The following is a 13,919-nucleotide window of genomic DNA, read 5'->3' as shown; positions in this document are numbered from 1 at the left end:
AGGATTTATACATCATAATTAGAGAGGAGTGAATTTTTGAAAAATTTGTTTCGGCCGATTCACTGAATTTCCGTAAAAATTTGGTTATTTCTGGGCTAAAGAGAGCCTCAATATGGCTGTAACACGCATAGGGAGTGTCCTGTGTTAGTGAAATAATACTGTTATTCAGAATGACATGCAGATTACCGGCCTCACTTTTAGAATCACTGTTGCAGAGCGGCACAATGACACAGCCTGGAGGTGGCATCAGTATGTGGAGACAACATGGTGGCAGAATCACACAGCGTGGAGGTGGCGGCAGCATGAGGAGACTATATAGTGTCAGAATGACCCAGCCTGACAGCCTAATGAGACCATAGGACTTCACAATTGAAAAGATTAACCCCTTAATGACCATGGACGTATAATTCCGTCCGTGGCCGGCTCCCGATCTGTGAAGCTTCTGAGCATGCTTCGTATCTGCGGGGTCCTGGTTGCTGGATCGGGATGATGTCCATTATTAACCCTTTAGACGCCACAATCAAAGTTAATTGCGGCGTCTAAAACAGGAGAATACACTGCCGGTTAGCTCAGCTGAGCTGTTCAGAACCGCCGCGGTGAAATTGCGGCATCCCGAACAGCTGAGAGGACAGCAGGAGGTGTCTTACCTTCTTCCCGGCTGTCCGATCGCCGTTTAATTGCCCCAAGCCTGAAATCCAGTTTTGGGCAATCAAGCGCAGAAAACACTGATCAATGCATTCCTATGACAATGCATTGAACAGTGTTTGCAATAAGTATATGCAATGTTATAGCCCCTAGAAGGGGCTGTAACACTGCATAATAAAGTTTAAAAAAAGTGTGTAAATAATAATAAAAACAAACATATGTGGTATCGCCATCTGTGTAAATGTCCGAACCATAAAAATCTATCATTAATTAAACCGCACAATCAATGGCGTACGTGCAAAAAAATTCCAAAGTAAAAAAAATTGTGTATTTTTGATCCCTTTTTATACCTTAAAAAATGAATAAAAAGTGATCAAAAAGTCAGATCAAAACAAATGTGGTAGGTGATAAAAACTTCAGATCATGGCGCAAGAAATAACGTCCCGATAGTGGAAAAATTAAAAAGTTATAGGGGTCAGAAGATGACAATTTTAACCCCTGAAGGACCGGGGTTTTTTGCGTTTTCGTTTTTTGCTCCTTGCCTTTAAAAAATCATAACTCTTTCAATTTTGCACCTAAAAATCCATATAATTGCTTATTTTTGCGCCACCAATTCTACTTTGTAATTACATCAGTCATTTTACCCAAAAATCTACGGTGAAATGGAAAAAAAATCATTGTGAGACAAAATTGAAAAAAAAAATGCCGTTTTGTAAATTTTGGGGGCTTCCATTTCTACGTAGTACATTTTTCGGTAAAAATGACACCTTCTCTTTATTCTGTAGGTTCATACGATTAAAATGATACCCTACTTATACAGGTTTGATTTTGTCATACTTCTGGAAAAAATCAGAACTTCATGCAGGAAAATGTATACGTTTAAAATTGTCATCTTCTGACCCCTATAACTTTTTTATTTTTCCGCGTATGGGGCGGTATGAGGGTTCATTTTTTGCGCTGTGATCTGAAGTTTTTAACGGTTCCATTTTTGCATTGATAGGACTTATTGATAATTTTTTTATGATATAAAAAGTGACCAAAAATGCACTATTTTGGACTTTGGAATTTTTTTTGCGCATATGCCATTGACTGTGCGGTTTAATTAACGATATATTTTTATAATTCGGACATTTCCGCACCCGGCAATACCATATATGTTTATTTTTATTTTTATTTACACTGTGTTTTTTTTTTATGGGAAAAGGGGGGGGGGGATTCAAACTTTCTTAATAGGGGAGGGGTTAAATGATCTTTATTCACTTTTTTTTCCACTTTTTTTTTTGCAGTGTTATAGCTCCCATAGGGACCTATAACACTTCACACACTGATCTTTTACATTGATCACTGGTTTCTCATAGGAAACCAGTGATCGATGATTCTGCCGCTTGACTGCTCATGCCTGGATCTCAGGCACTGCGCAGTCATTCGTCATTTGGCGATCGGACAGCGAGGAGGCAGGTAGGGACCCTCCTGCTGTCCTGTAAGCTGTTTGGGATGCCGCGATTTCGCCGCGGCTATCCCGAACAGCCCACTGAGCTAACCGGCATGGTTTCACTTTAGGTGCGGTGTTCAACTTTGAACGCCACGTCTAAAGGGTTAATAGCGCGCGTCACCGCGATCAATGCCGCGCGCTATTAGCCAAGGGTCCTGTCTGCATATCTTTATGTCGTTTGTTTTGCAAAAACATTTAATGAACACTCTCTCATAAACTATGTAGAGTGCAGCCTGAACATAATCATTGTCTCACACGTTATTTTTTTAGTGTTTTTATACATGCCATGAGTGTTAGTTATTTTTCATGTTTCTTGTTGTTGGTGGAATTTTTTTTATAACTTTTAAAATATGTGTTTTCAGATCCTAAAGAGCAGAGGTCTTTAAATTGTGGCCCTCCACACACTATTTTTTTATGTTCTTATACATGCCATGAATATCAGTTATTTTTCATGTTTTTTTTTTTTTTTTTTGTGGAATAATTTTTATTTATTTTTTTTGTAACTTTTGAAACATGCATTTGGCAAAATTTCCACAATTTTTTTTTTTCTGGCAGCTTTTGGAGATCTGCCAGTGTAGTTTTAGAGCCAAAGCCAGAAGTGTATTCAAAAGGAATAGGACATATAAAGGAAGAACTTACACTTCTCCTCCCTTATGGATCCACTCCTGACTTTGGCTCAAAAACTGCAGTGGCAGATATCCAAAAACTGCCAGAAAAAAAAATACAAAAAAAAACAAGTGGAAACTTAGCCTTTTTCTGGTCTTAACAGGTCCTATGGAGCAACGGTCTCCAAATTGTGGCCTACTATTTTATATGTGTGTTTTTATACATGCCATGCGTGTAAGTTATTTTTCATGTTTTTTTTGTTTTTGGTGGATATTTAATTTTTTTTTACTTTTAAAACATGCCTTTTTAGTTTTTTTTTTTTTCAGATTCTATAGAGCGGAGAGTATTCAAACTGAAGCCCTCTTTTTTAATGTTTTTTACATGCATGTAAGTTATTTTTCACGTTTTTTGTGGAATTTTATTGTAACTTTTAAGCTTTTTTTAAAAGAGTGTTTTATCAGATCCAATAGAGCAGGACTTTTCATTGTGTGGCCCTCCACAAAATCTATTTATCAATGTTATTATACATGCCATGTGTGTCAGTTTTTTTTTCTTGCTTTTTGTTTTTGGTTGATTTTTTTTTCAAAACTTTTAAAACATGCCTTTTTTGGGTGTGTTTTTCTGATCCTATACAGCAGAGGTTCTCCAAATTGTGGACCTGCGCACACACTATTTTTCAATGTTTTTATACCTTACGTGTAAGTTATTTTTCATTATTTTTGTTGGTGGCGTATTTTTTTGATGGCGTGTTTGTCAGATCCTATAGCGCAAATTGTCGCCCTTCACACACACTATTTTTCAGTGTTATTATACAGGCCATGCTTGTCAATTATTTTTCATGTGTTTTGTTTGGGTTGAATTTTTTTTCCCATAAAATTTTAAACATGCCTTTTTCAGTTTTTTTTTCAGATCCTATAGAGAAGAGGTTTTCAAATTGTGACCCTCCACATGTTGCAAAACTACAACTCCCAGCATGCCCAGACAGCCAACAGCTGTCCGGGCATGCTGGGAGTTGTAGTTTTGCAACAGCTCAAGGCCCACAGTTTGGAGATCATTGCTATAGAGAACCTTATCTCACTTGTCCTTCTTTGTAAAAAGCACATGACAGCTACCAGATCTGAAAAAAGCAAAGATACTTAGAAGCTTAGTAGTTATTATTTAAGTATGAGGGCATACCGCTCGCGCCTGGCAGGGGGACCACCGTATACATAAATAATTCAATCTTTTTCGAGTCTGCAAACTTTCTAACTAGAGAGGGCATTATGTTAATTTTTCCTTCATCTTGGAGAAGATATCTTGACAAATGCATTCTGCATTTCTAATCCAAGTTAAGAGACATACTTTTTTTAAATTAATTTGCAAATAATTACTGGAGCATGTCTTTAATAAATAAACATATTACCATGTGAACAGCCCTAAGTGACTGATATCTGAAAACAATGGTATCGTTTATGTTAAAATAAATAAATAAATAAAAAAACAAACAAACTAAAATAAATAAATAAATAGAACAAATGATAAACTAATGAACAGCAAGCAGAAATCAGCAGCACAGATGTATGTACCGTATATACTCGAGTATAAGCCGACCCGAGTATAAGCCGAGACCCCTAATTTCAACCCAAAATCCCAGGAAAAGTTATTGACTCGAGTATAAGCCTAGGGTGGGAAATACCTCATCCCCCCCTGTCATCATCCAGACCCGTCATTAACATCCTCATCATCCCCTTGTCATCATCCCACACATCCCCCCTTCATCATCCCCTTGTCATCATCCCACACATCCCCTTATCATCCCACACATCCCCCCTTCATCATCCCCTTGTCATCATCCCACACATCCCCTTATCATCCCACACATCCCCCCTTCATCATCCCCTTGTCATCATCCCACACATCCCCCCTTCATCATCCCCTTGTCATCATCCCACACATCCCCTTATCCCACACATCCCCCCTTCATCATCCCCTTGTCATCATCCCACACATCCCCCCTTCATCATCCCCTTGTCATCATCCCACACATCCCCTTATCCCACACATCCCCCCTTCATCATCCCCTTGTCATCATCCCACACATCCCCCCTTCATCATCCCCTTGTCATCATCCCACACATCCCCTTATCATCCCACACATCCCCCCTTCATCATCCCCTTGTAATCATCCCACACCCCCCCCCCTTCATCATCCCCACCCCCCTTCATCATCCTCTTCTCATCATTCGCCCTCAGTGGTCTTCAACCTGCGGACCTCCAGAGGTTTCAAAACTACAACTCCCAGCAAGCCCGGGAAGCCATCGGCTGTCCGGGCTTGCTGGGAGTTGTAGTTTTGAAACCTCCGGAGGTCCGCAGGTTGAAGACCACTGCGGCCTTCAACATCATCCAGCCCCCTCTCACCCCCTTTAGTTCTGAGTACTCACCTCCGCTCGGCGCTGGTCCGGTCCTGCAGGGCTGTCCGGTAAGGAGGTGGTCCGGTGAGGAGGTGGTCCGGGCTGCTATCTTCACCGGGGGCGCCTCTTCTCCGCGCTTCCGGCCCGGAATAGAGCCGTTGCCTAGACAACGACGCATCTGCGTCGTTGTCAAGGCAACGTGACTATTCTGAGGCCGGGCCCGAAGCGCTTAGAAGAGGCCTCCCCGGTGAAGATAGCAGCCCGGACCACCTCCTTACCGGACAGCCCTGCAGGACCGGACCAGCGCCGAGCGGAGGTGAGTACTCAGAACTAAAGGGGGTGAGAGGGGGCTGGATGATGTTGAAGGCCGCAGTGGTCTTCAACCTGTGGACCTCCGGAGGTTTCAAAACTACAACTCCCAGCAAGCCCGGACAGCCGATGGCTGCCCTGGCTTGCTGGGAGTTGTAGTTTTGAAACCTCTGGAAGTCCGCAGGTTGAAGACCACTGCGGGTGGGGGAGTTCACTCGAGTATAAGCCGAGGGGGGTGTTTTCAGCACGAAAAATCGTGCTGAAAAACTCGGCTTATACTCGAGTATATACGGTAATTGATGTAATTGATGTTGATATATTGTGCTGATAGCAAATTCCTTCTGTCATCACATTTATGGCTGTCACTACTAATAATGGCATGGGGTGGCTACAATTGAATAAGTAGCATTATTTCATGACGGGTAAGAAAACAAAACTGTGTAGTTCATTGAAGTTTATACAGGGTACAGAAGCATTTCTAAAGTGCAATTCTGAATTACAATACCAAATTCATTTCAAAGTACAGACTATGCAAATGTTTTATTATTTACTGCCAAACTGTACTAGGAAGTGAATGTACACAGATCGGTCCTATGATTACAACCATTGGCAGATGAAGTGAATAATGCTGGTTATCATGTGACAGTGACATCTGTCAAGAGGTGGCAAGGCAGCAAATTGAAGATGTGTCAAAGAAAAAAAAGGGTAAGGATTTGGATAACTTTGACAAGGAGCAAATTGTTATGGATAGTGACTGGGTCAGAGCATCTCCAAAATGTCAGGTTTTATGGTGTGTTCCCAGGGTATAGTGGTAAATACCCACCAAAAGTGGTCCAAGGAAGAAAAACTGCCAATGAGAGGGTCATGGGCGCCTAAAGCTTAAAAGGTACTCCTGTGGAAGAAAAAAAATAAAAAAATTCAAATCAACTGGAAGGGTTCAACAGATTTGTAAATTACTTCTAATTAAAAATCTTAACAATTCCAGTACTTTTCAGCTCCGGTATAATACACAGAAAGTTCTTTTCTTTTTTTGAATTTCCTTTTGGTCTGACCACAGTGCTCTCTACTGACACCTCTGTCCATGTCAGGAATGGTCCAGAGCAGACGCAAATTCCCATAGCAAACCGAACCTGCTCTGGACAGTTCCTGACACAGACAGAGGTGTAAGCAGAGAGCACAGAGGTCAGACAAAAAAGAAATTCAAAAAGAAAAGAACATCCTGTGGAGCATAAAGCAGCCGATAATTGGTCAGAAATGTTTTCTGAAACATTTTGATTTAACCTCTAATCTAGGGATGTCCCAATACCATTTTTTTAAGACCAAGTACTGATGCTTTTTTTTTAAAGTATTGGCCGATACCAATTATTACCAATACTTTTTTTCAATGTTATGTGACAGGGTTTTAAAAAAGAAGTTTCTTTATTGGGAAAAAGGGGTGTTCTTTTATTTTTATTAGAGGACGGGCTTTTTTATATTACAAAAATGTGTATTTTTTATTTTATTGAATTTTTTGAAAAGGGGGGTGAGTCAATGCCATAGCATAGCATTGACCAGTGTTGTCGGCGCTCCTTTGCTACTGCCTGCCATGGTTGGCTGCAGTAAAGGAGCGTCAATCGGATGGCACAGAGCATGATAAGGGACCTGTCGCCGTCCTCCCAGCTCATCGGGACACCGCAATTTTACCGCAATGATCTCAATCAGCATCCCTTTGCTAACTGGCAGTAAATCTCAGGAAATGTAGATGCTACAATCAACTTTTATTGCGGTGTCTAAAGGGTTAATGCCAGACATTACCGCAATCAATGACGTCTGGCATTAGCCATGGCTCCCAGCAATGAAGCGCGTTCAGCTGCTAAGCTGGATTGCGTGCACAGGGCCCCACCGTGATACCTGCCAGTGGGGCTCCCGCAGGCAGGTATTAGGTAAGGAGTTGGGGACATTTGCACAAGTACCAAATATACCAGTATCGGTATCAGGACATCCCTACTACAATCCCCAGATTACATTCTGATTCAGCTGTAGCATTTACTGAAAAAGCAAATCCAATTAATGCCCGATACCGCAGGACACCTTCATAGTTCTTGTGAAGTCCATGACTCTATAGGAAAGAGCTTATATGATGGCACAACTATACCCACACAATATTACCCTCAATATGCCCTCAGTGATCCCTTTACCCTTGGCAGAGTAGGCCATTTTTGCCCCAATAGAGACCTTGATCCTTGATAATGTGTAGTCCTTCCTCCTATAGACACCTTGGATTATGATGGATTTAGCTCTTTTTTTCCCTTGACAAAATCTTTCCATATATGCAGCATGGGAAATTCCTGATGGCAACCTTGCGGGATTTCCTAGTGGCTTTGTCAAACTTATACAGTGAAATCTCAGCTGACCACGCACATCATGCAACAAAGTGGTATGTTATAAAGGTGGTCCTCTCAAAGAAAAAGTATACAGATTGTTAGTTAAAATGTCTAATAAAATCTAATTCAAAGCCACTAGCATGGCTTCTCATCCCTAGTCCACAGCATGGCTCCCCATTATTCCAGCTTGTTATTACCGGTCCACTATCTCTATAACATAGGGGGAGATTTATCAAAACCCGTGCAGAGTATAAGTTGACCAGTTGTCCATAGCAACCAATCAGATAGCTTCATTCATTTTTAAAAGGGCCTCTTAAAAATGAAAGAAGCAATCTGATTGGTTGCTATGGGTAACTAGTCAGCTTTTCCTCTACATAGGTTTTAATAAATCTCCCCCATAGATGTATATAGCTCCTTACAATGAAAAGATATAAACACAAATACAGAGCAAAAACTTCATTCAAACATTAGGTCATTTCTTTAAATTACAACTGCATATTAAGATGACAGATAGACTATAGGTATATTTAACAATTATTTAAAATGTAAGAAAACTTTAGAGAACAATTACCATAGATACACATTGCATGTCCTATTGCTTTTTATGTGATATTTTAAGATGTCTTTGTAGAGTGAAAAATAAAGTAAACATAGCTTACATTTCATAGACGTATTGAAGACAAGCACAAAATATGATGTTGACACTTACCTGTCATGTAAAATTCTACATAGGACCTATTTAACATTCATTGCAATGTAATCCCCTTTGTAACTATCAGAACTTTGATTCAAGCCTTGTCCTTGACCACCTAGTAACATACAGCTGCACTGTGCTCGTGATGTCAGCAGAGAGCTCTTTGTTCCAAAAAGAAAATAATTTCCTCTGTAGTATTCAGCAGCTAATAAGTACTGGAAGGATTAAGATTTTTTAATAGAAGTAATTTATGAATCTGTTTAACTTTCTGGCACCAGTTGATTTAAAAAGAAAAAAGTATTCCACCAAAGTACCCCTTTAACCTGTTGGGGACGGAGGGCGTACGTGTACGCCCTCTGTCCACTCCTTTTCTATAAAGCGGGGCCACACTGTGGGTTGGGCCTGGCCTCTAACAATGGCCGGGACCCATGGCTAATAGCGTGTGGCACTGATCACGGTGCTGCGCGCTATTAACCCTATTAACTTTCTAAGATTAAAGTAAACAGCTCCAGGCTAGCTCAGTGGGCTCTAGGATAGCAGGAGGGTCCCCTACCTTCCTCCTCGCTGTCCGATCGCCGAATGACTGCTCAGTGCCTGAGATCCAGGCATAAGCAGTCAAGCGGAAGAATCATCGATCACTGGTTTCCTATGAGAAACCATTGATCAATGTAAAAGATGAGTGTGTGCAGTGTTATAGGTCCCTATGGGAGCTATAACACTGCAAAAAAAAAAAAAAGGTAAAAAAAAAAGTTACTAAAGGTCATTTATCCCCTCCCCTAATAAAAGTTTGAATCACCCCCCTTTTCTCCATTTAAAAAAAACCCAGTGTGAATAAAATTAAACATATATGTTACGCCGAGCGCTCCGGGTCCCTGCTCCTTCCCGGAGCGCTCGCGGCGTTCCTCTCTCTGCAGTGCCCCGGTCAGACCCGCTGACCGGAAGCGCTGCACTGACTCTGCCGGCGGGGATGCGATTCGCATAGCGGGACGCGCCTGCTCGCGAATTGCATCCCAAGTCACTCACCTGTCCCGGTCCCCGGCTGTCCCGTCCTGGCGCGCGCGGCTCTGCTCCTTAGCTCTCTAAGATTTAAAGGGCCAGTGCACCAATGATTGGTGCCTGGCCCAATCAGTCTGATTAGCTTCCATCATGATACAGCAATTTCAGTCACAGCCACAGCAGCTGCTACAGCAACAACCATCTCCTCCGCCGGCTCCTGCACCTCCTTCCCAGCGAGCGGCCGCTCTTAACCTCCGCTTGTCCCTGCCGGACAAATTGATGGGGACTCTAGACTCTGACGTGGTCTCCTGTCTGGGAAGGCCCTGTCATGGGCCACACCGCTCGGGGCACCTCTGCGCTCTGCGTTACCGCACAGAACCCCTGCTCATGAGCATTGAACTGCATCTCGAAAAAATTGAACTTTTGTTTTGCCCAACTGCACATCTGAAGTCCTCCTCGGTCTGCCATGGCTCCAACGCCACTCTCCTAACCTTGACTGGACCACCAGGGAGATCAAGAGCTGGGGTGCTTTTTGCCACAAAAAATGCCTCACGTCTGCTCCCAGACCCGTCAGTCAAACCTCAGTGTCTCCTCCTTTACCTGGTCTCCCCAAGGCCTATCAGGACTATGCAATGTTTCCTCCTCTTAGCCCCCATCCTGGTAACACTCTGCCCCGTGCCAAGCTTCACCCTCTTCCCCCCCTCCCCACTCCCACGCCTTCTGGTTTGCCCACTGTTGATGAGGTTTCCCGGGACTTCTCCACCGTCTGGAAAGAGACTCAAAAATCCCTCATACAGGACTCATCCCGGATGAAGAAGCATGCCGACAAAAAAAGAAGAACTCCTCCTGTCTTTGTTCCTGGAGACAAAGTGTGGCTCTCCGCCAAGTATATCCACTTCTCTCCCAAGGTTGTTGCTCCTACTCCTGTCTACCGGGTCCTCAGATGTCTTCTCGATTAAAGAATTTTCAGGTTCCAAAAGAGGGGGAGACCCAAGGGGGGGGGGTACTGTTACGCCGAGCACTCCGGGTCCCTACTCCTCCCCGGAGCGCTTGCGGCGTTCCTCTCTCTGCAGCGCCCCGGTCAGACCCACTGACTCTGCCGGCGGGGATGCGATTCGCATAGCGGGACGCGCCCGCTCGCGAATCGCATCCGCTCCGCTCCTTAGGGCGCGCGCGCGCCAGCTCTCTAAGATTTAAAGGGCCAGTGCACCACTGATTGGTGCCTGGCCCAATCAGTCTGATTAGCTTCCACCTGCCCCCTGTCCATATAACCTCACTTCCCCTGCACTTCCTTGCCGGATCTTGTTGCCTTAGTGCCTAGTGAAATCGTTTCCTTGTGTGTTCCTAGCCTGTGTTCCAGACCTCTTGCCATTTCCCCTGACTACGATCCTTGCTGCCTGCCCTGACCTTCTGCTACGTCCGACTCTGCTCTTGTCTACTCCTTTGTACCGCGCTTATCTCAGCAGTCAGAGAGGTTGAGCCGTTGCCAGTGGATACAACCTGGTTGCTACCGCCGCTGCAAGTCCATCCCGCTTTGCGGCGGGCTCTGGTGAAAACCAGTAGCAACTTAGAACCGGTCCACCGACACGGTCCACGCCAATCCCTCTCTGACACAGAGGATCCACCTCCTGCCTGCCGAATCCTAACAATATATGATATTGCCGCATGCGGAAATGTCTGATTTATAAAAATATATAGTTCATTAAACCGCACGGTCGATGGCGTACGCGCAAAAAAATAGCGTATTTTTGGTCACTATTTATATTATGAAAACATTTATAAAAAGTGATCAAAAAGTCCGATCAATACAAAAATGGTACCACTAAAAACTTCACGGCACAAAAATGATCCCTCATACCACCCCATACACAGAAAAATAAAAAAGTTATAGGGGTCAGAAAATGACGAATGATGTCATCAAATTTCCTGCATGTAGTTATGATTTTTTCCAGAAGTATGACAAAATCAAACCTATATAAGTAGGGTATCATTTTAATCGTATGGACCTACAGAATTAAGATGTGTAATTTTTACTAAAAAAATGTACTGTGCAGAAACAGAAGCCCCCAAAATTTACAAAATTGTGTTTTTTCTTCAATTTTGTCACACAATGATTTTTGCGATTTCGCCGTAGGTTTTTGGGTTAAATGACCGACGTCATTACAAAGTAGAATTGGTGGCACAAAAAATAAGCCATTATATGTATTTTTAGGTTCAAAATTGAAAGGGTTATGATTTTTAAAAGGTAAGGAGGAAAAATGAAAGTGGAAAAACCCTCCGCCCCCAAGGGGTTAAAGGTGTACTCCACTGGAAAAAAAAAAAATGTAATCAACTGGTGCCAGAATGTTAAACAGATTTGTGAATTACTTCTATTTAAAAATTTTAATCCTTCCAGTACTTATCAGCTGCTGTGTGTTCCAGAGAAAGTTATTTTCTTTTTGAATTTCCTTTCTGTCTGACCACAGTGCTCTCTGCTGTGACCTCTGTCCATGTTAGGAACTGTCCAGAGTAGGAGCAAATCCCCATAACAAACCTATGCTGCTCTAGATAGTTCCTAAAATGGACAGAGGTGTCAGCAGAGAGCACTGTGGTCAGACAGAAAGGAAATTCAAAAAGAAAATAACTTCCTGTGGAATATGCAGCAGCTAATAACTACTGGAAGGATTAAGATTTTTTAAATATAAGTAATTAGCAAATCTGTTTAACTTTCAGGCACAAGTTGATTTAAAAAAAAAAAATGTTTTCCAGGAGAGTACCCCTTAATTTGCTGATAAAAAAAGATAATGTGGCTTAAAAAGTTTCAAAGTGCACAAAAAGTTTGTCGCTAAATATAAGTCTAAAATAGGGTCATATACAGGATTTTCTAAAGGGGAAAGGTTAAAAAAAGTATACATATACATTAGGAAAATATTTTAACTTGATAATGCCCCCATATTGTTAAAAAAAATAAAATAAAATAAAAAACCTAGCACAATAGAAATGCATCCACACCTGTTCATGTTACTAAACAAAACACACCATCCACAGACCAATATTACCCACATGCTGTTCCACAGTGTACAAGGGATCATGGTACATTTTAGATTCCGAGATTTCATTTTCTTTCTTCATCTTCTCTATCAAACCTAGACTGCTAAGATTGCTTTATCTAACCTGCACTTTTTTCGTGCACATGTCTTTGGTTTCCTGCTTTTATTGTACCCTCCCCTCATATATTTCACCCTCTACACAAACTTCTCATTTCACTGTCCCCCTTTAATAATGCCATCCGGTGCTCACTACGGCACAAAGTGGCCCCATAACTATAGTTACCCAAATGAAATAGTGTCTCATGGTAATAGTATGCCACAAAATAAGAGTGCCTTCTTGGTGCCCCACACAGTATTAGTGCCCTGTAGTGGCATCAACACAATAATAATGCATTCTCAGTCCCTCCACACAGTACTATTTCGTCCTTTTAGGTTCTCACACAGTAATGTGTCCCAGCACAGTTAAAGTGCCCCCTTTGTGTCCTCCATACAGTGGTAGTACATCATTACTGCCCCTACATAGTTAAAGTGCTTCCTTAGTGCTACCTATACACATAAATTCCCAACGGAGTGCACTCCCACACATACACACCCACACCAAGTATCCCTTTAGGTTTTGTTGTGTAAATTTAAAAAATCTAAAATTATTGCTTTGTGATTTGCTTCCTGATTTATTTACAGAGCGACCAGACATATGCTTTGTGCTCTGCCCCTGGGACTATTCACTGAGCAGGAGGCATACAATGCATGCCTCAAACTCAGTACATAGTTTCCATGGCACTATAGTGTATGGTGCCTCAAAAACGACATAAAAAGCAGTAATTCTTCTAATTTCCATCTACAAAACAATGGGGGAAATATTTTCAAGGGTAATGTTTGTGAACGATGTTTCTGCCCCTTTAAAGTTAGCCAGGAAACGACCTAGCCACACAATTTAAGGAAAAGCTTTTAAAGCAAAAGTCGCAATGAAAAGTCTCTAAAAAGTAAATGTGAAAGATTGTACAACAAATCAACACGACAAAAACAATGATAGATTCACACCAGTATTTCTATTTGCCTCTGTTGGAGTGAGTACACATTATAGTTTATTGTTTTTGCTTCTAACATCCTGGTCATATATAAAGTAGTGAAAACGTAATTTTATAATATATCTAAATAGACCAAAGTTTTCTTTACAGGACAAGTGCAATAGAGGGAGATTTGCTTATCCCTTCTTATTCAAAGATCGACTCAACAAGCAGAATACATGTATAATAAACACCCGAGTTCTCAACCTGAACCACCAGATTCCACACAGATTAAGCCCACTGCACAATGCAGGACACCCCATGACTGAAGGAAGGAACGGTGTCTGAGAACGTTGGTGTAATATTTTTGGTGTATTCCTTTCTTTTT

This window comes from Hyla sarda, chromosome 4, assembly GCF_029499605.1.
Source record: "Hyla sarda isolate aHylSar1 chromosome 4, aHylSar1.hap1, whole genome shotgun sequence".
Classification (NCBI taxonomy): Eukaryota; Metazoa; Chordata; class Amphibia; order Anura; family Hylidae; genus Hyla; species Hyla sarda.
The sequence above is the reverse complement of the archived record's forward strand: the minus strand, read 5'-3'. Positions refer to the sequence as shown.